General features: G+C 41.8%; 1 protein-coding gene across 1 annotated transcript in view; it reads left to right on the top strand.

Annotated features, from left to right (window-relative positions):
- TOP1 (DNA topoisomerase I) overlaps positions 1–23,533 on the top strand; it is a 65,431-nt gene that overhangs the window by 683 nt on the left and 41,215 nt on the right. The window lies entirely within an intron of this gene.

Here is a 23,533-nt window from a genome sequence, read left to right as displayed (position 1 = left end):
GAGTGCGGCCCCGGCGCGCCCCTCGCACAGACATGGCGTCCCAGAGACTAAGTCCCGGCTCCGCGCTCACCGGCCCCATTGTTCCCATCGAGCTGCCAAAAGCGCCCCTTTCCCGCCGGGATCGGCGCCCCCCGACCCCCGCCGCCCCGAGTGGGGGCACCGCAGGCCCCCGATCCGAGCGCAGCGGCTCTGCCGGGGTCGCCTTTGGGCCCCGATTCCTCCCTGGAAAGTCGCCTTGTCGACGGTCGGGACTTAGTCTCTGCGCCATTTTCTTTTTCTCTCGCTCTCTGTGGCTTTTCTCTCCTTCTCCTCCTCCCCGAGCTGCCGCCGAGCCGCCTCTGCAGAGGCACCGGGCCGCCATCCCCGGCACCAGCCCCTCGGAACCGAGGGGAAAGCTAAGTTTTTAGCTTAAAAAAAAAATTAAAATCCCAAGTCGCCTTTTTTTTTTTTTTTTTTTCCTCGCAGGCTCCCTCCCCCCACTGCTCCCCGTCTCTGTTCCTTTGAGGCAATGCCTCCCTTCCCCTAAAATGAAAGGTGATTGCAACATGTTGCTCTTTAAAAGAAGCTGCTGCATCCATTTTAAGATCAGGCTTATTTTCTTCCTTGCTATTTAAATGATGTGACTTTACCTTGTTGGGTGGGTTTTTTTTAAAATTAAAATAAAAACCTACTTTAAAAAAACCCAACAGACCACAGTGTAGACAATTCCAGAAAGGTAGACAGCATCACTTCAGGGAGTTTGCAGGCTAACTTCATTTTGTTCAGAAACATTTACAGCAGTCCTGTAATTTAATAAATATATACACACTTACATGTAATTTTTAATATATGTATATATTTATATATGAATATATATGCTTGTATGTCTGTATATATTTATATTCCTATAGATGTACAGACATACAATATTATCTTTTCTAATCAGCCTGATGACTGCTAACTTTTTCTGATAATTTAATAATTTTTATAGGAAGCAAGCTAATTGCAAGCCTGTCCCATTTGGTAGGTGTCAAATTGAGGGGCTTAAGTAGGGTGAAGGGGAGTTGAGGACATACAGCCAACCTTTGTGTGTGTGTGTGTTATTTTCACTGTTTGGGATGTGTAAGGAGCTCTGAGCTGTCTTCTGACTGCTGAGGTAGTAAAGGACACAAAAGGTGGTTGAAAATATCTGCCTGACTTATAGTTACACTAATTTTTAAAATGCTTTTCTGGATGATGTCCACGTGCCTGGTTGCTTTGTAGGCTACTGCGTGTAAATATTTACAGATCTACGCTTGTGAGCACCTTTCTGTCTGTCAGTTCATTGGAATGTGATTGTGTGTGTGCAGCAGGAGCAGACGGTATCAAATATGCAGGGTTTGAACTCTTTATTTCCATTCTGAATTTACAGTGGCTCTCTATGAATAATTCTTATCAGGAAAAAAAGGGTGCAGTGGATTTCCCAAGAAGTGCGGGTGTAAGTCTTGAAGCAATTTAAATATAAGCGTATATAGGAATGCTTGTACCCTTCTTATGCTGGAAAATACTGCCTTCATCTTCATTTAGGGAAAAATACTCCCTGGTAAGCTTTAGTTATTTAGTACTGTTGTACAAAGAGGCAGTGATGTATATTTCACTTTTCCACTCCAGCTTCCAGTGAAACTTTAAGAGGGATTTTTCTCCTCTATTGTGTCCATGTGCTGTTTTATTCTTCTAAGAGTTTTAGTCCTACAGCTCTTAAAACTCCTGTGGTTTTTATTTCTACCATGTGTCAGAGGAATTCAATACAGAAATTCAGAGTAAGACACCTTGACGGAAAAACCAAATTCCTGGTAAATCGAGCACACCCAACAAATCCACACCAGTGTAGATATCAGCACCTTTTCCCTCCTATTGTAATTATTTATGGCAGTCGTGTAACACCATTGTCACTGATCAGAGGCCCCTAAACCCCAAAATCCTTTTCAGCACTGGAAGGTACGTGTAACCCTGTTAGTCTTGCTAAGGGAATAATGCTGAATAGACACTGCCAGCTCTGACCTTGTGACCACCCCTGATCTCCCTGAAAACCTGTCACCTCTGCTTGCTCTGAGTCTTGTTTCCTCTGCACAGGAATTCTTTGCACTCGAGTGTTGGGAATTGTCACGCGCAGATCCCAGAACAGCGGTTCTCCTTCAGGCAGAGCACTGAGGCTCTTGCTCTTATTTTCTTGTTTTGATCCTGTTTAGTGGCAAATACTAGGAGTGGGTGGTAGGAATCTCAAGTGTTGGTTTTCCTCCCCCCAGATGTTTAGAATTGGTTTGTACTTTGCTTATTGTCAGGCAGCACTAAATGGTAGAGCCAAACTCCTTTCAGGCCTCTTGTACCTCACATTTGGGAGAAGGGAAGTTTTTCTGGGGGCTGGGACTGACTCATTCTGAATGTTGAGTGTAGCAGCAGTAAACATTTTAGTTAATAAAGAATGTTTCGGGTGACTTTTAGCTAGTGTATCAGCAATAGGGCAGCTTAAGCACTTTGACGCTTCCTGTTGTTATTAGTGTTCCTATCTGGGTCAGTGGACACAGTAGCTCAGGTTGTGGTCACACAAGTTGTTGCAGCTGCAATAGGTTGGGTGGATCTGCCCATTGCAGGTCACCAGGGAGCAGCCTGGTTGTAGCTGGGAGCCTGGATCTGGTTACACACCCGTTTCATTGATAGCAGGGTAGTGTTGGGCATGAGAGAGGGTGCCAGCAGCAAATATGTGTTCCTGGCTATTTCTTGTCATTAAATAGCCAGATCACTCTAAGCAAGAGTGTCCTGGGCAAATTCCAACTTGAGTAATTGCATTGCATCTCAATATCCAGGTTCTCCCTTCTGTTTGGCTGTAGTGGGTATTTTTTTCACCTTAGCTGTATTTTTAGTATCTGTACACATTGCAAAGAATTTTCCGTGTTCAGTTCTAGCAGTGCCTGTTTGCAGACCATGCTGAGAACAGTATTGTGCTGAAACAGCGAGCCTTTTCTGCAAGTAACATCCTTGCAGTCTTCAGCATTCAGAAGGGAAATGGAGTCCAAAACTGTTGTTTCCAACTACAGCTTGGATGCTGAAAATGTCTCCACCTCCACAGATTTGGATTCTATTGAGTTTTGCCTTTAAGAGCTTTGTTTTTAAGGTTGGATGTAACAACCTCTTACCGCTGAGGACAATGTTGAGACTAAAAGCAATTTATCTTGACTTTCAGCTCTCCCATTGTGTTTGGAGAGTGCAGTAGATAAAAATGACTTTTGTTTGCAAAATAATCAAATTGCATTCCAAAGCTACTAAATTCCACTAACTGCTATTATAATGTGCCTTGGCTGTTCAGCAGCCTGTGATCAGAACTGGTGTAAAATCCAGAACTGCTCGGTGTGAAGAGTGAGGACATCACCCCAAGCGGTGCTTTTTGCCTCCAGTTGGTTTGGCCAGTAATGTTCAGATGCAGTTTGAGGTCAGTATCACTGGAGTAACCATTACAGAGCATTAACAGGAGTTAAGTGTGAATTTGTCCAGCATCACAGAGGTGCCTTCTGGAATTCAAACATGCTTGAAGGAGGGGCTTACTTTAACAGTGAGTGTTTTTGGGGGGAAGAAAATGAAGCCCTTACTGCTGCAGCATCTTATCAGGAACTGGCAGGTTTTTTATGTTGGCCTGAGTTCTCGTGGGGCATCTGTGTATTTATCAGGCTGGCAACATGAAGGAATGAGCAAAAGGGAAATTCAAATTAAATAACAGGAGCGCTGAACCAAATGCCTTACAAGTTAAGGAATTTCAGCACGTTTTGTGTTTTGCATTAAATTCATGTTTCATGTATGACAGAGCTGTGCAGTGAGAGGTGTGGGTGATTTAAATGCTGACAAACTGTAGAGCAACATAGCAGAGATCTTTAGGATTTCTCAGTGGTTGTGAAACAGTCTGTTGGAGACCAGATTTGTGCCTCCTTGCTGCTGCCTTTGCTGGCGCCTTCTGGATGGGTGAGAGTTTTTTGAAGGAGAGCAGGGCCACTTCTGGCATAGGGCTGTGTGTACCTTAGCACTGCTGTTAGAGCCACTGTGCTAAACAAACTGCACGGATTTAGGAAGCTTGGAGGCACTGCCTGTGCTGTGTGCTGTGTGTGACACGTCAGGGAGAAACTGTCTTTTAAGTTCCCTGGGAGCACATCTCACCAATGCTTTAAATGTCAAGCGTTTGGCAAGGGATCCAAAGTACAAAAGGTAGTTAATGGTATTTAGGTGCAGATTGATATCTCCGCTGAAAATTTCCTTTGCCTTTTCTGTGATGCATGGAGATGAGAATCCCAAAGAATGTAGCTTGTTCCTTCCTCGCTCCCTGCCTTCACTCCACACTGCAGTGCTGGTGGTGAGCCTACATTGTGGGAAGTGCTGCCCACAGCCTCAGAACAATACTTGGGTAGTTTTAAGTCTGCAACCACTTAGCTTCTTTATTTCAGAAGTATTTTACATCAGGCGCCGATCTCTGCAAAATTTCTTAATTTTGTTTTTGCATTGATTTTCAATATGAACACAGCAATCTCTCCGCAGGGCTTGTTAGGATGTAACAGTGTAGCTTTACTATTGGAATCTTCAGATAGTCATAGGTGAGAGTACTCTGAAGGAAATTGATCATTCACGACATTTCTCTGATGTGTAAATAAACATACTGTTGGTAAGTTGCTCTTCACTGTCATGTGCTACATAAATTGGTTGCATCTATTTTCACAGCAGAAGCCTCAGAGGGGCTTTGCTAGAGACCTTGAGGTCTGTTGTGTTAATTGTTCTGACACATTCAGCATTTAGGCTAAAACTTAATGGGTGTCTAAGGGGAGTGGGGAGTTGAGTGCATCTGTGGGAGCTGCGGCCAACTTGTGTTTTTGTTAAAACTCAGCAGAATTACTTAAATGTGCTGGAAGATGTGTTTTGGGGGTTAATGGCCCATGTGTTCCTTCTTTCCAGCAGGTTTTCTTAAGATGTTTTTCTTCTTACTCCAGTGTTAGGCACTCTATGTTTTTAATGTGTTATCAGCACTTCTTTGTTTACTTTGTAAAATATGAAAAATTTTGAATCAGGGGACCATTGTAAAAGTGTGCTTTTTGTTCATGGCTTCATGTAAATTAGACACACAGCTCATAAATGTGATCAAGCACAAATCAGATTTAATTTCATTTACAACTGTGACTTCAGATATTCGTTAGATAGTTCATTGAATTCCAACCTCCTGAGTTGCACTGTCAGCAGAAACTGCAATAATATGTAATTATAGCAAGTACTTAACATCTCATTGACTCAAATTCCTCTGTTAATGATTTCACTGGATTCCTGTTAAAGTAATACCTGCTGAAATAGCACAAGCCACTGCCCTATTAGAGGGAGGCTCCAGGTCAGATTCTTCCTGGTGTTGTAAATTGCTTTAGTTCTGCTAAAATCAGTGGAGCACTGCCAGTGTATCTGCTTTTTTTGTTACTGGACTGCAGGGATGGGCTTTAATGTCACAGTGACTGTCTAAGAGAAATACAATTTAACCTAGGAAATCAGTGCAGATTCATTTTCCTGTGGCTTTTCAAGATGGGACTTGAAAAGTCTGCTTGAGCTGGCTGTGCTGATACAGTTTCTGGAATCCTTGTAGGACATGTAGTCATTCACAAATATTTATTGACTTATTAAATTGAATTGGTTTTGCGGCTGCCACTTTTATAGATACTGCTCCACACTTTACAGAAAACCTCACACACCAGAACATGGGAGCAAAATGTTTAGTGTTATGTGTTACGCTTCTGCATGGGGTTTTGAAGGTCTGTGTCTTAGCTTTCCAAATCTGAGAGAGGATATTCGATATAGAAATCAGTGTTTATCACCTTGCTGTCCTGGGACTGTCCCTTTTGACAGAGCATATGACAGATCTGCCTGTACCTTCTCCCTGCAGGTCTCTCTGTTCTGAGCTGTTTAGCACTGTCAGTGTTTAAATGTGGATCACCTTTAGATTTCAGAATGGTTCCTCCTGTTAAGGGAATGGGAGAAGGGTATGGGCTTGCTGTAGTTTCAGCAGTGAATTTGCTGCTGTCCTGCTCTTCTGAAAAGACAGTAGAGAATCAATTTAAACCCCAGATCATAGCTACAGTAGGATTATTCCTTTGAAACAGTGTTCCCAGTTACTGCTGTCCTTACTCTGCCAGTAACTGCCTGCTCCAGGGAGCTCCTCTGTGTGTGCTCTGGTGGCTTCTGCTGTCCATCAGTGGTTGAACGCTGGAATTACTACAGTGTGGAAGTGCTGTTCCAGGCAGAGCAGAGAGAGCCTTTTCTGCTGCAGGCTCCTGCTACTTCCTAGCTCAGCTGAACACGTTGTAGTAGTGGTTTCACGGTGTGTATGAGACTACAGTATTTTTAGCACAGCGTTTGTTCAAAATGTCCTGGCTGACATAAATACTAAATAGTCCCAGTGGATTTAATGAGGTTTATAGTTGGAAGTATTTTCATCTTGAATGCCTGCTTTTTAAACTAATGATCTTAGTCAACTGCAGCAATATCTTGTGGTGTCACAGCGAGACTTAGGACATTTGGAAGGTGATATGAAAAGAAAGGGTGAAGTTAATTCTGGATTCTTGTGACCTGCACAGTATAAAGAGAGTTAGAAAATGTTTTTTGGCTTTAGAAATATGAGCATACCTGCATATTTTCAAGTGGAAATTTGGTTTCTAAATTTGACTTGCTCAGCTGATGAACACGTCAGAGGTCCAGAGCTGAGAATGAAAGTGGAGAATATGGAGTTGTAGTCAGTCTTCTTGAAAGTTTTTCTTTTGTAACACATTTTTAACATCAACGATTCTCAGACTTTTTTAAGATAAAAGTAGGATTTTTCTATCCTCTCCTGTGTCAGCAGGAGTGATGGCAGGAAATGCAGTTTTATGCCAGTCCTTGCAAGAAACAATAATCTGGGAGATCCTCCAACACAACTGGTGGAGATCAGACTTGATGCTTTTGGGGATGTGAGAGACCTTGGCGATTAGTTCTCCATTAATACTAATGATCGATGATGAGATGGAGTTCTCTGATGAGGAAAGACGAGTAGGAGAGGGACAGCGGTACAAATAAGAATTGCCTCACAATTTTCGAGCGTTGTCACAGAGTTCTGGTGATGTTTTCCATCATCTCACGGCCTGTTTCTCCGCTAGAATAAAATACTCTATTGCTGCTTCACCATGGGGAAGTTCCCCTTGTTTCATGGCTTTTGCTTGAATCTCAACAGCTTCTCTCAAAGGTGGTTGCAGCAGTAGTTCAGTTTGGACGAATGACTTGCACTGACAGCTGCTCTGTGTTTGGGATCTGCCAGCTCCCAATATGGAGGAGTCCCAAGGACAGACAGCAGTGAGCATGCCTTACTCCTGTCTTGGGAAGCTTTGGAGGTGGGGGGCTGGAAAATGTCTGAAGTGCTTTCCTTGATGGGATGGGGGCAGTGCAGGCTCACTGGAGGCACAGCAGGAAAGTTAGTGTAGGTGCTTGTCACTCAGCCTCAGCAGACAGTGTCTCCTCGAGAAAAACACTCTTTGTGTCCACCTGAAGGGTTTAAAGACCATTCCATGTCTGAAGGTGGTGACTTCTGAAATTGGGATGATGGCATGGCAAAGAGGGACAGCATGTGACTGTTGGGAAGTGGTTTTAATTGGAGTCTCCTGTCAGTCTCAAAGAGACAAAAGTTGCTTCCCACAGAGCTTCCGATGGGTAGATGGTTTTGGATTCCTTATCAATATTTTTGACGTGAGTGTGTTTGTTCATGCTCACAAGCTTGCCATATGCTTTGTGCAGTTGTGAGCTGTGTGGGTGTCCCTCTATGTATTTTTATCTTATACCTTCGTCAGAGAAGGAGCTTTTTAGGGAGTGTTAGCAAGACAATGGCTTCTTCCTATCAGTGTTGTGGAGTGCTGAGCCTCATGGTGCCCACCAAAATATAGAGATTTTCCTTCATAATTCTGCTCAGCATAGACATGGAACAGACAGATGGACATTCATGGAATTCAGCTCTGCAGCAGAGTAATTCTGCAGCTGCCTGTATCTTTCCATGACTGGAGAGAGATTGATTTCTGCCTCAGGAAAGCTTGGAGTGTACTTGCAGCTTCGCTAAAACATTTTCATCAGTCTATGTAACTCATCTGTGGCTGTGTCCATTAAACACATGTTCCATGGTGGGGATGTGCTGGTGTCCTGGTTTTGGCTGGGATAGAGTTAAGTTTCTTCATAGTAGCTGGTACAGTGCTGTGCTTTCAGATTTAGTATGAGAATGATGTTGATAACACACTGATGTTTCAGTTGTTTGGACAACTAGCTAAGTGCCTGCTAGGTCTCATCAGCTGCAGTGTACAGCTGACAGTCTCTTTCACACACACAGCATTCAGCAGATAGTGCAGCTTTATTTGGTGGAGAAACACTCTTACATTCTCAATGAAGGCATAGTTCTAGTTCTTCAAAATGTCCATTTTTCTTCCATAATGCTATTTTTCAATGTTTTTTCTAAAAATAAGACCCTGGTGGTTTTTATTCCTTATTGCTTGTTTTGTAATCCCAGTCACTGATTTGCATAGTCTTACTAATTTTTGCAGCAAGCATCCAGGACCTCAGTAGCTGAGTATTTTGCTGTGTTTAGGAATAAAGGATAAGCAGAAATGAAATACGAGGTCTGGTGTTGAACATGCATAAGCTGCATACAGCTTTTCTGTCTGAAACCCACTGTTTGGCTGCTCTGGAATGAGTTTTACCAAATGCTTTGGAATTTCTGAAGTGCTGGGCTCACTCCACTACTCAGTGTATGCAGCAGGAAATTGGAAGTTGTCTTGTTTCTATCCAAATGTCTTGTCAGTTTGGTGCAGCTAGATGTGTGGCAGTGTCTAAATGGGATAATTTTAAGAATTTTTAAGAGCAGTTGTTTTAGACATTGGCCAGAGACATGGCTTCATGGTTTAAAAAGTCAAGAAAATAATTCCTAGGGATGGAGCAATCCCCAAGTACAGATAGCTTTTTAATTTTTTCCTGGCATTTGTCACATACTCTGTTCTGTTGCCTAACACAGCTTCTGACACACGAGAGCATGAACTTGTAGAGTGTTATCCAGAACATTTTCTTTTCATTTGTCACTTCTGTACACATTTGCTGTGGTACAACATTGCAGCAGCTTTTCCTGTGTATGTAACATGGAATAGATGACCTGGGTTTTGTGGCCAGGGCAATGTACTTTAGTTGAACTTTTTATTGATGGCAATATTTTACTTCTCGAGGCTTATCCTGGTATTTGAACAAGGGCCAGACTTGTCAAAACAGCTGCTCCTCTTCCTCTGAGGTTGTACTTTTTTGCTTTGCAGAGGTGGCTTATAAAGACCTTTTAGGAGAGAAGACTCTTGACTTCAGTGTTTTTTCCCCTTTAAACTACCTTAAAGTGTCTGTTGCAGATTTTTCAGTAGCTGGAGGCAGAGTTGAGAAGCATGCAGTGATCTTCTAACCAAAATGCAGAGATTTCTGGAGTTAGAGTCAAAGCACAACTTAAACAGTTGTATTTTTGTGGTCTGTAAGCAGAGTTTTAGGAGGAGAAAGGTACAGGTGATGGCAGGGGACAGATACCCTGTTAGATACAGTCAATTTGGAGGCCTGATAACCAGGTGGGAAGGCTGTCTTCCTTCCTCTGCTCTGCAGCAGATGCAAGTGGATGGATTCTGTGCTGTCCTTAGGGACATTAGTAGCTGGTAAGTTGGCAGTTCTTATTCCAGCTTCTGGTTTTTTGCAGTGCTTCCTTGCCAGCTTCCAATGTGTCTGGAGTGCTTGGTGCTCTGCTCAGGACATGAGGGTGAAGGGTTGAATGTGAAGAGAGACTCCTTTGAAGCTGAAGGCAGGAAGCACTGGGGAGGGACGTTCTGTTACTCATGGATGCTGTGTCTGGGATTAAGGTCCTTTGTTCTGTACATTGTTATCCTGTCCTAAGGCCATATTGTTTAAAAAGGCAACACAGTGGGAAGAGGGAGTACTATGCTCTTCTCAGAGCTGGAGAAATCAGAACATAGTGGGAGTGATTTTTTTTCCAGCACAGAAATAGATATAAAGCTGTCTGGCTAGGGCTGAGATTCGGTTCCATCTTGGACATTTGCTTCTGACTTTTAATTCCGTCTCCAGCTGAAGACTGAGGTGCTTACCAAAGGGCACCACAAAAAAAAAAGGCAAAAAAGCTTCTGCAGTTTTAGCATGCTTGTATGCAAATCTTTTCTCAGGAGCTAAGATGTGCTTTTTTTTTCCTGTGGCACTGCATTATTTTACAAATACTTGTGATACAATACAGATTACAAATGTTGTGTGCAGGGTTCTGCAATTACTGAAATCACTGGATTTGCAGTAGGGAGACAGGTGCTTTCCTGGTTTGTGTGCAGGGTTCTGGTATCAGCTACGTCAATCTCTTGCACCATACAGGCCACCTTGGGATGAGTGTCTCCTAAGTGGGCCTGGAGCAATAGGAAGAGTAAATTATGTCTTCTCCCAGTTTGTGAATGCTGGCAAGTGTGTGAGTAAGATCAGTTTTTGGAAAGATAAAATAACTGGGATGGGCAGGTACTGGTTTAAACTTGCCTTAGGAAGGCACCTTACAAGTTAGACAAGCACTCTCCAGTTTAATCCAGCCTTTTGGGAAATGGGAAGTTGGAGCTCTTGGGAGATCCATGTGAAGGGGATGATTCATTGCAACACCAGCAGCATGTACAAAATGGAGGGATGGAATAGAGCTAGTGACGTACTCTGAGGTTTGTTCTCTAGAGTTAATGACCACCAGATGGGGAATAAAAGGCTGTCTGCTTTTCTTTTGAGGACCAGGAATGTCATTGAGGCTGTTAAAATGTGCTGTATCTGTGGTAATGCTGTTTGTGCACAGCAAACCCCTTGATGTGTGGATCAGAGTTAGCTTTCCTTGCTGGTGTTTCCCCTCAACACTTGGGTTTTAGCATGGCTTTTGGCTGAAGATGAGATTCCTGCAGTGTGGTTTACAGTGCACCTCAGGGATGCAGAGCAAAAGCCTTTGCTTTCTGCATTAGAAAAACTAAGATGCGAGTTGTGTTCCAGTGCACAGTGTAAATGGCCAAACCCAGGGGCAGTAGGTTCATGTGGAGAGAAAATGCAGTGCAAGAGATGAACTCATAGCAACAGTGGCCTTGATTAACTTCTGCAGTGTTGCCCAGTCCCATTGTAGGTGTCATCTCCATCCATCTTTTCAGTAAGCGAGCGCTGGCACAAATCAGAGTGAATGTCAGTGCTGTTAACTCTTGACACAAGTTGTCATGCTAGAGCTGTGTGGGTGTTTGGGTTATTTTGTCTTGCTCCATCAGATGGGACATCTCTCCACCTGTCCAGGATACCTTTGGACGTGATTGTGGAGAACATTTGCATTTTCCAAGAGCCTTTTACACTTTTGCAATCTCCTCCTGCCTTCTTCCTACTCTGAAACCTGGAAGACTGTCAGAGGAGCCGGCATCTTGTCTGAGTCATGTTATCATAGCTGTGTATGTCACCTGCACTTCATCAGGGAACGTAAGCAGGCTGTCCTTGAAATACCTGTTTTTGTGAGTAGATAGAGTCTTCTAATATAAAATATGCTGCTCTCTAGATTTTGGTAGCTGTCATACCAATGTTTTTCTTTTATCATCAAGTAGGCTTATTCAGCATCACCTGTGTCTAAAGGAAGCTGCTTTCTGGGTTTTAGGCTGTTGTAATCGTATAGATATAAAAAGTACAGCTTGGCCCTTGATGCTCTGTGCTTGGCAGCTTTAGTTGTCAGCATGTGGTCTTGGGAAAGCCCGGTATGATGTAGTTTTGTTTGCCCCAGTCTGTAGCTTGTCTTGCAGTAGATGGAGGCTGCAGCTGGCAATAAGATGGCTATCCAGTAATTTAATTCTCAAATTGAATCCTGGGCAAAAGGCAGAAGCAGTTGAATTAGTGAGTCCATCATTTTCTTGTTTCACAAAAGAAGGTGCAACGCTGTGGTTCTGGAAGCACTGCTTTCTGTCTAACACATTTTCCCCTTCCTTCTTGTCCAGCCCTGTTGTTGAGACTCCTGTCCACTGATGCATAATCGTCACTTTATGGTTTTGCTCTGCATCACTGTCAAAACATAAGCTTGTCTGTGTACAGGAAAAAGTGAATTTACATTAGAACCATAGCCTGAGATAAAATATTCCTTCTGTGTGCTCATGAGTGGGCCTCTCCTGCAGCACACATCTTGGGCAATATTTGCCTCTTTCAGGACTCTGACAGATTTTTCTTCAGAGCTGCAGTGTTGTCTTTGCACACCAGCTGAATCTGGTCTGTGAGCACTTCAGCAAGCTGGGCACCCTGGTGCTGACAGCAGGGACAGTGAGTTCAGCAGGGGCACTGCATCTCCCAGGAGCTCCTCTGTGCTTGGGCTGTGCCCATCGCTCCCCAGCGTGCTTGGTGAGAATGAGAAACGATGCTGACACCACGGCCACGTTTCTGAGGGGTCGGGAGCTTTGCTAAGTCTTTGTGTACTGAAGTTAGTGTGTATTTTTAAATGGTTTCCTTTGTAGGGAATGAAGCTGGGGAGCATTGTTTTGTGAAATAAGTCCCCTGTAGCTGTATTTCACAATAACATGAAACAGTGTTCGAAACAGATGTGAGCCTCGTTTATTAAGGGCAGAATTAGTTTGGTTTTAATTTAAGTTTTGTGTTTTTTCTCCCTTTTTGTAAATACCCCATCCATTCACCCAAGCACAGGAGCCTCATGCTCAGATGCTAATCCAGAATAAGAAGACTTGAATTCCAAAGGGAACTTGTTAATGTGTGATTTTTTTTTTTTTTTTTCCTGTGATGAGTTTTTATACTGTCTTTTTGTGTGTATTAACATCTTAATCTCAGCTGAGCTCTGGAATTAGTTTTTGGCAATTAGCTCCATAGGTAACCAGAGTCAAACAAGCCCTGACTTTAATTGTTCTTCTCCAGCACTAAGAAAAGTATTTTAAAAATATTGTAGTACATGGACTACAAACAAGTATACTGGTAATTTTTATCATCGCTTCAGAGGTTGGAAAAGTAAGTTTTGCACTGGTTTTCAGTTCAGGAAAGATTCAGTATTCAGAAGGGCTTTTTTCTAAGCATCCATGAAGTATTTGAAGGCTCAAGATTTAATGCAGATTGTGTCATTTCTAGGTTTGTCACAGGTCTGACGTGTTCTGAAGGTGGTGTCATTTGGTCAGCAAGTGTCAGGGATACTCACTCAGTTCCTCATCCTGTAAGCTCAAGCTCTTTCTTAAATCTTCTGTCTCCTCCCTGTCACTGCCAGGTATTTATATAGTGTGTGTACTACTAGGTGGTGTGGTTAGCACTTTGCTAACTGCAGGTACGTGATTTCCCAGATCCTGGCATGCCGAATGGGTTTGTTTGCATTCAGATCAAATTACTTGGGGAGATTACCACTCCAAAAAAGCACAGATTTAGGTTGTCAGGCATCTTTGTACAGCAAGTGTCAGAAGATGTTTCCTCCCTGTAGATCTCTGCAGTTTTTCTTTGCACTTAATCCACCCAGAATTACCCTTGTACATCGGACGTGCACTTAGTTCATAAAACACCCTCTCCTGGAACAAATGCTGGGCTTGACCTTAACTGCAGACTTTCCATGCAGATTTTTTTTTTAAAGCAAATCATGCTTGGTATTAGCAAATTGTCCCCTTTTACTTGTCTGTGCTTATGGCTTTCACTTAAAAAGGGAAATTGCAGTCTCTGTATCAGGGTAGCTGTCTTACTGTGAAGTGAGACAGGATTCCAGTACTTGTCACAGAGACTGCAGTGACGGAAAGTGTCTTGTTTTATATTTTCATCTCAAGTAACTCTTACTCTAAAGTCTCTCATTGTGAAAACCTAATGCTGTACTGTTTCTCTGGCTGTAGATCCTTTCTTGAGCAGAGACTACTACACTGCTTCACCTCCTAGAGACACAAACACGTCCTTAGAGAAACCGGGTTGAACTTACATTGTATCCAACAAATTTGGGGTATTTAGTGAACCATCACTAGAAGAGAAGTACTCCTGTTACAAGCTGTTACTTAATTCTTAGTTTTATTAACTTTTTCTCCAGGAGTAGCTTGATCTGTTCTAGCAGCTGCTTAGTTTTGGGAGCGGCACGTGAACTGTCTCATGTTGTTTGCTGATTTTCAGAATAGGTTATTCACAGTTATTCTTTCTTCTGGTATTAGGGCTACTTGTTGTGTAGCTTTCCCGACTTACAGACTTGGTTTAGTATTACTCAGTCCTTAATGAAAGCAGAAGGCTCCAGGGTTTGCACTGCTGGTGCCTTTTTACATCTGATAGGATCAAGTAAAATGGGATCACAGGTCGCAGTTGTGACCACAGGAAAAAGAGCAAGTTTTCCCTGGTCTGTGGAGACTGGAGTACAGGAAATAAGATAATTGCTGGTTTAAAAATAACTTGGTACACTTTAAAACTTGCAGAATAATGTCACTGAAATGCACGGAAACTCAGATTAAGTGTATTTGGGTATTGTAGTTTCAGAAACTGCTGTAGCTGCTGTGCACTCCTGGGTAAAGCTGAACTTGCTCAGAGGAGAGTGAGCCCTGCTCTCTGCTGGATACCTGAACAGTGCTCTCACTCCCAGAAGTGGTTTTGTCTAGCACAGGCTGGAAACACTTGGAAGATCAGGGTAGGAGGGAATGGTAAAGCTGCAGCTCTGGGCTCTTTATGTAGGAGCAAACTGCTAAATAAACTGGAGTGGCTGCAGCTTCCATGGTGGTATTAGTCCTTCATGTAAAATTGATAATAAATTTTAATAGATCTGTTGATTTAATTTTGACTCTAGTAAGAATCATAATAACTTTTAAAAAAATCTCAACATACATAAAATTGGCAGCCAAGAAACTTAAAAATATTACATAGCCTTACAGCTGAATCACTCAGGAATAAATTATGAGATTGTAAATAGTCTTAGATGTTCATCTTGTTTCCTTTGCCTATTTCTGCTGTCAAGTAATCAAATGGAAATAAGTATTTCTTAATGCATTGGAATACCCCTGAAAATAGGCTATATAACTTGAATTTCTCACTTTGTGTTATATTAAAGAGGAATAACAGAGTCTTAAATCTTTATGGTTGCTTCTGTAGTGCTCATAGTTTTTCAAGCGTGTTTCTACCCTTCTCACCAATCAACCTTTTAAAAATATTTAAATAATATTAGGTTCCATGTTCAGAAAACTTGAAAAGCAGAGAATGTGATTATGTTACAGTAGTTGTAAAGCAGAAGCTCTGATATGAAGGGAGCCTTTAGCTAAAGCACTTGGAGTTTGAAGTGTAGTGATAAATGAACTTTTGATGGCACTCTGCACCTGCAACCTATTTCCTTTGGTTTAAACAGCTCATTTAGTGGAGGGCATTTGAAAGCTGAAAAGAGAAAGCTGTTTCCACAACTTGTTATTTCTGTGTAGGTAAAGAAAGAGCTGCTCTGAAAATTGAGGTACAAGGTGACTAGAAGCAATTGACTCAGTTCAGTTTTTAAGGACTGTGCTTGGTTTCTTTTAGACTTGAAACAAATTACATAAATGTTTCCTCCCCTTCATGTCCTATTCAAGGCAGATTTGAGTTTTTCAAAAGGTGCAATCTGAAAATGTTGGCTGTGTGTTCCATGAAGAGATGCCAGCTATTAGTTTTAAAAAAAGAAAAAAAAAAACAGCAACCAAAAACCACAAACAAAACCCAACAAAAAGCCTCACCAAATTGATAATACATTGCGTGGAGTTTTTTAGTTGAAGTTAATCTTTAATTGAAGAGTGTATAGTGCATAATAATGTAGCCACAGCTTTTTATCCTGTGTCAATGGGTTATGGTTTCTATTCAGGTATCTGTAGTGGTATGATGTAACAGTTGTCAACTAGTGAGATTTGGCCTGGATTTAACAAAATAAACAGATTACAGCTGCATGAAGAGATTAAAATCAGTGACTTAAAGTAACATTTTGTAAATTGAAGACTTCCAGTGGAATTTAGTGCACCATTTCTAGGCGCTGTACTTACTAAAATATTGTAATCGTAGTGTTAAATTAAAGCTACTGTGTCCTAAACTGCTGTGCTGACAATTCTTTCTGTGTCCTCTTTCCCTTCCTTCAAAAGACTCACGAGTACAGAAGTGCAGAAATCACAACTGTCATTAAACATTTACCTTTTGTTTACTTTCTTGTGTGTTTTAGCTGGAATCAGGTTTCTTCTTGTATGCTACTTGTGGTAAAATCCCCTTAAGGCAGGGGAATTGAATTCCCTCCCTTGATTTGAGAGTGGGACTTGTGGCAAGGCAGAGTCTGGTGATAAAATGCTTCTAGACACTGTTGGAATTGGCCTCTTGTGGGTGAGTGATCAATTACCTCACCCACAATGGGGACAGAGGTGAAATGGGGCTGTGTCCATCCAGTGCAGCCTTACACTTGAAAGGAATCATTGTAGATAGGAGGGAAAAAAATCAAAACAAAACCAAAAACACCCAGCTGGGATCAGTGTGGGAGTTGCTCCTACAGTGAGGAACCAGCTTGAGTGTAATTAAAATAAGTTCTCAGTCTTCTGAAACAAAGTTCTTCTAAGTCTTTGACCATGCTACCCCATCGGTTCAGCTTAATAGGAATGATATTAAACAGGTAGTAGGAAAATAATCTTGACTCCAGTGCATAAAGCAGTGGTGCTGCTTGGCAGAGCTGATTTAAAGCTTCTACCAGCCACTTTTTTTGTCTTGTGCATTCAATTTACACTCTAAAACCAAGCATTGCAGAGGCTTCTTCCCAAGGGTGCTGCCTTTAAGTCTTTCCTCCCTACAGCAAGCAGGAGACCAGCACTGGCCAAAGCCACACGGAGTTGTCAAGGGATGGTTAATAAAAGGCTTTGAGCAAATGCCATTAGAGCCTCTCCCTGAGGACGCTGAGCATGTACCACTCCCATGTGTATAAACTGAGTGATCCTGGCTGCTGACACAGGCTGGGCATCCACTGCTGCAGGAGAGGCAGTTCAATGCGACTGCTTTTTTTTCCCCCCTGATTTGTTAAATTTTTCCACTGGGGGAGTTGTTGTTGTGGATTAACCCCAGGACAGTCAAACACACCAGCCCTGTCCTTGTGTGGTGTTGGTGTGAATACAGGCTCTGTGTGAGCTGTTCTTGGGACATCACTCTTGTGCTGAGGAGATGTCAGGATTTCAGGTAGTCTTTACAAAAAACTTCTTTTTAGTGAATCCAAGGAAAGTAGTGATTTACACAGCCAGCAAGAGAAAATGTTTTTCTAGTTGACATCATCACAGAGTAATTATTCCTGACAACACAGCAGTTTTCTTGTTATCTACTACAGTTTTTAAACTAATGCCCCAAAATAATAATCAACCTATTTTTTAAATATTGCTGAAGTCTCCATTATCATCTATAAGGACTAGGAAGTGTAGTTGTTTGCCCCTATTCTCTCCTGGTTTACCTTGTAAGCTTGCATGCAGCAATCAGCTGTTGCCTTTGCATCACAAATTGTGCTGTTTGCACCTTTCTAGTCTAATGATGGTATAAAGAGCATTTGGAGGCGGAAAGAGCTTGTGCTGGGGGCACTGACTCAGTCTGCTGATGGAGTACAGAACATGAAGTTCTCTTGTCTGCAGTGTGAAGTTGTGACAGATTGCACCAAAAGATTCTCTTTGCTCTTGACCCAGCGTGTTGAAGTAATTCTCAGGGCTGTTCCTGGGGCAGTTCTTAGCCAAAAATCTCCCAAAGGTGATTCAGCTCTCGCCTACCTGTGTCTGCGACAGGCAGCAGCACTGTCACTGCACACCTCACTTGAGGTCTGTGCTTGATTCTTGTGCTGCAGCTGAGCACAGGCTGAGGGTCTCCGGGCTCAGAAGCAACCAAAGAGTAGAAATGCCTCTAGCATATGTGCACTTGGTGTCTCAGTCCACCTGGCTGTGACACATCCTTTGTGAGAAGGGATTGATGACGAGTAATATGTTGTCCCCAATATTCTGCAGCCCAAATGATTAGCCAAGAGCTCCTGAAAGAAAGGATTCCTGCAAACCAGAAAAATAAGGGTTAATTAAATAAGGAGTTTGCTTTAGATAATGTTGAAGTAAGGGATAGGTTATCTCCTGCATAGCTCCGAAGTCTAAACAGGGCTGTAAATGCTGGGCTTGCCCTGTTTGCTTGCCTTCTGCCCTGGTTCTCCAGAGGCGAGCGCCCCTGGTTCTTTCTCCTGAGCTACTCGTGGGTGACCCTGGGCAGTTCTTTTTGTCCCTGTCTCCGGCACATACATCCCTCGGTGCGGTGGGTACATCCCTCCCTTTGTCTCTCCCCGAGAAAAGATTTTGTGTGACAGCACCGCGTGACAGTTTGTGTGCTAAGCCGTGGATCTGTGCTAAAGGTTGGTTTCTTTCTGACCATGAAAATAGGATTAGTCCCCCTTGCATTATCTATTTGAATGCCCTGAAATTTTACCTTCTTTCATAATTTTAAGCTAGTTTTACACCCCTGGATGGCAGACTGGTTTGTGAACAATTGTCCAGGCTTTCCCAGTCTGCCTGTCCTGCCCTGCCGGTTATGTTAACTGTGTTTTGCGCAATAGGGAAGAAACGGGAGAATTCAGCAAAGCCTGAGATTAGATGGTATAGTAAATTTTTTTAGTATTAGTGGATCTAAAATCCAGAAGGAACCTGCTTTTAACAGCTGCTTTATCAAAACGTTTCCCCTTCCTGTCGATTTGTAACAGCTACATTCACTTTATATACCTGTAAGTCCTTCAGGATCCCAGTCCTGTGTATTTGTGTACTAGTAAATGGTGGTGCAGATGGAGCTGCAAGGAGTGTGGGGCTTTTGAAACCCAAGAGGTAACTACAATCAAACTTGTTCTCCCTAGATCCTTCTTGTTCTCTTTAGATCCCACTCTCAGCCTCGTCCCAGCCTCCTGATGTGCAGGAGTGTGGGCTATGGCTGGTAAATTTTGAGGCAAAAGTGCGTTTTAGTTTTGCTACTTTTTTAAAGTGTAGTGCAGAACTTTGTTTATTCATGTGGTTGTAGACTCATAAAGCAGCAGGAAAAAGTTGCTGAAACTCTTTCTGCCCCAGTAAGGGAAGGCAAGGAACTCCAGTTCTGAATGGAGGAGGCGATGGAAAATAAGTACTTCCACTCATAAGAGTGTAGCCTTATAAGAATAAATACCACTAGGGACAAGAATGGATTTGCTCTTGTTTCCTTAGGAAACTACTCAGGACTATCCTCTCCATGCCAGCACAGCAGCATTTTAAGCTGTTCACTGACGCTGGTCATTTTCCTGAAGTTTTAATTTGCTGTTCTATTCTGCTTTGTTAGTGGAAACATACTAATGGGTTTCAGTCTCTGACTCTTATTTATACAATTACAGGAGAATGTTTTACATCTTGGGAATCCCTGGAAACACATGTTTCTGTTCACATGGAACTTTTTTGTTTTTGAATGCAAATAATGGATTGAAACTTCATTGTTGCTCTCAGTTGGGAGCCCTTTGGCATGTGTAAGAAGTAGCTATTAATTTAGCCTTTCTGTACTGATCAAACATGTATTTTCATGCTTTATAAGGCTTCCTTGGACTCGTCCTTTGTGTAATATTGTCTACTGCAATTTTACTTGCAGTGATTTTATGCATTTTTTACACAGAAACTAAGATATGCTGTGGAACAGGCATATGTGAACATTCCACCTTTTTGAGAAGGGGCCATGTAAAAGGTGCTGACAAGTCATTAAACTTGCTGTTTCTGTTTATGCTGTTAGTTGTTTTGTTGCAAAATGCCTATAGTGTAGCAGTTTCTTAAGGTCAGCATCCCTGTATGCCACACAGCTATCTCAATTACTTAAGTATTAATTACCCACAGAGTATTAGCTACTTCCCCAGCAGGTGAAAAAATGAGGTGCACAAAAAATAAGCAATTAATCCTGTGTGGCAGAAAAACATTTGAAGAAGGGCTCAAAACATGTGCACTAAGAGTGTCTGTCCTCTTTCTGAAGAGGCTCTTACAGCACGTCTTGCTTCACCTTCTGAGCTTCTGCAATCTGGGTGAGATTGATGAAATGCCAGCAGTGACATTTGCTTCAGGTTAACTTCATGTCCCAGAGGCTCCACGCAAGATAGGACTAATCAGTCAGGGGTTTTTTTGGGCATCCTTAACATCTCCCTGATAAGCTTTTAATATTTGGGATGGATGGACAAGTGTACACCCTAGCTTGCCTTGGTCCCATGCCCATCACATGCTCTCCCTGTCAGCAGTGCTGTCATGTTGTTTTACCTCTCTTCTTAGATTGAAGTTGTCCTGAGCTTTCGGTGGAGCAAAAGGTGCGTTGATCTTGTTTTGCAAACTTTGTGTTTCTAACAAACTATGTAATATCCTTGCTTGCATACTAAAACTTCGTTGGAGCATAGGGGAACTTCTTGAGAAGTTGGTGGAGCTGTTCTAAAGGACTGAGAATGGCTGGAGACAATTATTTTCTCTATCCATCTCTCTATTCTCCTGTCAAGATTTGTCACCAAGTCAGTCCATCGTTTTCTTCCTTGCCCTCTATTCAAAAGCAAGGAATACTAGGCTTTCAAATTACAAGATTAATGAAGAATGCAGTAACTAAGGGGTCTGTCTTGTTCTGAAGCCAAGTTTCCCAGACCAGTCCTTTTAAGGAAAAAGACATAATATCTGTCTGGCCCTGGAGTATCTTTTGCCTCAAGTAACTGCTGAAGTGTGGAAAAGGGTTGTGAGGTCATTGGTTTTATTCTTTTTATCAAAAGTACTAAGTTTTCAAGCTTTGACAGAACTGGTTATATGTGGTGTGGTCAGTTCTGGCTCAGCCCAGAATGGGTTTTGTCTTAGAGTAAATATAGTCTGGAAAATAAATGGACTAAAATCTATTCAGTCATGCTGTATTTTTTCATTTGAGCCCTTAGAAAAAGGAAGAATGCTCTCTGATGGAGTTTTACTTTTAGTAATAATGTTCCTGCCCTAGAAAGGAAAAACTGTTGGGTTGTTTTGCTGTATTTCTCCAGGCTCCCTTTTTGAGTTTTCACAACTTTTTGTCTTCTATTTCTTGTATGATTGGAAAATGAATGACTGCAGAACTAAGCTTGACAGTAAAAAGCTGCTTTGTATATTCCACTTGTACTTAGTCAAAGTTAGTTTAGTTGTTTTGCAGTAAACTATAAAATTCAGATTTTATCTGGTTTATGGAGGGAAACAGTGAAGTGCTGAAGTGTCAGCATCCCTGAACTGCTGCACCTGACCCAGCGAGGCACCTGAAGTGAAATAAGCTTGTGATAGCACAGTAACTTATTTCATCTGAATTTGACTTCAAGAAGGATTTTAAGGATTTATATTTCTGTAGCAATGTAGATTGTGGAAGTATCTTTATAAACAGTGGTAAAAGGTTTTGTGTCAAGTTGCTTTTGAAATGTGTATCTTTGCCATTAAGTATGGCATTATGAAATGAGGAAGCAGAAGCCAGACAGTCTTGCTTCAGTATCATTGTAGTTTTTCCTTTTTTGACTGAAAACCCAGATCTTGCTTCTGCTATTGAATTTCAGGCTTAAGTTATGGGAGACTCAAGTGATGGTCTTGCTGTTTCAGTCACTCTCATTTCAGGGTTCCAAATGTTTTGGAGTGAGTTATTGCAGAAATAAACCAGCACAGGAAACAGACCTGCAATACTTTTCCAGGGTGAATGTTTTATGTGTATTCTGTAGTTGTGTAAATAGGGCCAGTAAGTGACATATCCAGTTTCATATGGGAAGTTTATTTAAGATTATGGTTTTCTACTCCAGTGTATCATCCACAATACCATCATCTCTCTGAACAATGTCCTCTGGGTATGGCTTTCTGCTCTTGACACGTGTAGCTGTGTAGAGGGCTTTTTCAGTTTCTGTGCCTTTCATATGTACACTTTGGTTTTCTTTGTTTGCCCTGCTATATTGGGACAGGTGTTGTCTCCCATACCTAGATGCAGTTCTGTTTTCTATCCAGGAGCTTTTCTTTTTTCTGGGCTACAGCAATGTCAGTCCATTTACATAAATTCCTGAAATGCTGTTAAATCGATTACTGGAACACCATGACAATAATGTGACTTCCTCTAACTGGAATACAAATATTTTGGAAACATTTAGACCTCTTCCAGACTCATTAGGTGGGACTATTGTACAAGGGTTTAAAATTGTTAAATTGAAATACGTACAGTCAGGTGACTTGTCCAGAGTTAGAACCTGTTAAAGAGTGAGAGTCCCTGTGCCTCAGACCACTCCACATTCTCCATACAGTGGTTGTTCTGAGCCACACAGGGTCTGCAAATGGGGTTTTTTAATTCTACAGAGTGTTTGCTTTCTCAGGCAATATTTATAAATTGACCAGAACCTCATAGAGTGACCTTTACACATGGGATTGCATTGCCTGTTTAGGTAATGTACTATAACCCCATCACTATCTGGTTAAAGATCTTGGATAATGACTGAATGTTACACTCTTTCTGCTTGCTGGTATCTGTGTATTGTAAAAGTTAGTGCAATGCTAGACCATTCTGGTCAGATGCCAAGGGCAAAAGTATGTGTTCTTTGCCAGGAACACAAATAATATTTTAAACACCTTGGACTATATTCACATGTTTGAACACTCATAACCCTTTCTGGCATCATTTCATCAACTGAACTGTGGTAATTTTAATAGTAGTCTTTATATACAAAATGTAAGCAATTAAAACTCTAAAAGTGATATGATTTGAGAAAATAGGTGGTAAAAAATATGAAGCAGAAAGTAAAATCCTTTTGCTGATAATCTTAATCTTGAATGTTTATAAGGAGAGCGTGTGGGAGAGGAAAAAAATCAGTAAAATTCTTTCATTTAGGCAATAATAAAGAGACTTTAAGCTTTGCTTACTATTGCATCACAGCCAGTGAGAAGAAATCAGCCTAACTAGTAAAGAGCTGCTGATCTTACATGCAGGTGGTGTCTCAGCTGACACCACCTCCACGAGGTAAGAGTGAGAAGGGATTGACCATTTCTCCAGTGACAGGAAGTTTTTGAACTTGACCAGCTTTTGAACCTAATCCAGTGTTAGTGTTACCTCCCTTTCAGCTGCATAATTTAGTGGTGGAACTGGAGAAGTCTTTTTTTAAGACTCTCTTCTCCTTTCCAGAGAGGCTGAAAAGACCCTGCTGGTTTTGTCTTTGCCAGTAGCAAAGGGTTTCTTGCTCATGCTTCAGGTTGAGTGCTAGAGAGAGCATTGTGCTCATCCACACCAGTGATCCTGAGAGCCTTGAGAGCTTGTTTGTTTCTCTTGTAACACATAACTAACACTGAGGCATTGGACTTAGAAATTCTATTGGACAATAGAAATTTCAGCCATTCATCTGAAGGAGAAGTGTTACTGGAATAACAAGAAGTTAATGTTTTCCTTAGCTGGTAACAAGATGGATTTTTCATGCTGTGTGCTCAGATTTTGGGTACATATTTCAATGCCAAGAATCCAGAAAGCTTAAATCACCTTTCTGGCCATCAGT

The sequence above is a fragment of the Lichenostomus cassidix genome, chromosome 20, assembly GCF_008360975.1.
Source record: "Lichenostomus cassidix isolate B80296 chromosome 20, HeHo_3.0, whole genome shotgun sequence".
In the NCBI taxonomy this organism is placed as follows: Eukaryota; Metazoa; Chordata; class Aves; order Passeriformes; family Meliphagidae; genus Lichenostomus; species Lichenostomus cassidix.
Note: the sequence above shows the minus strand (reverse complement) of the source record. Positions and strands in the feature narration are given on the sequence as shown.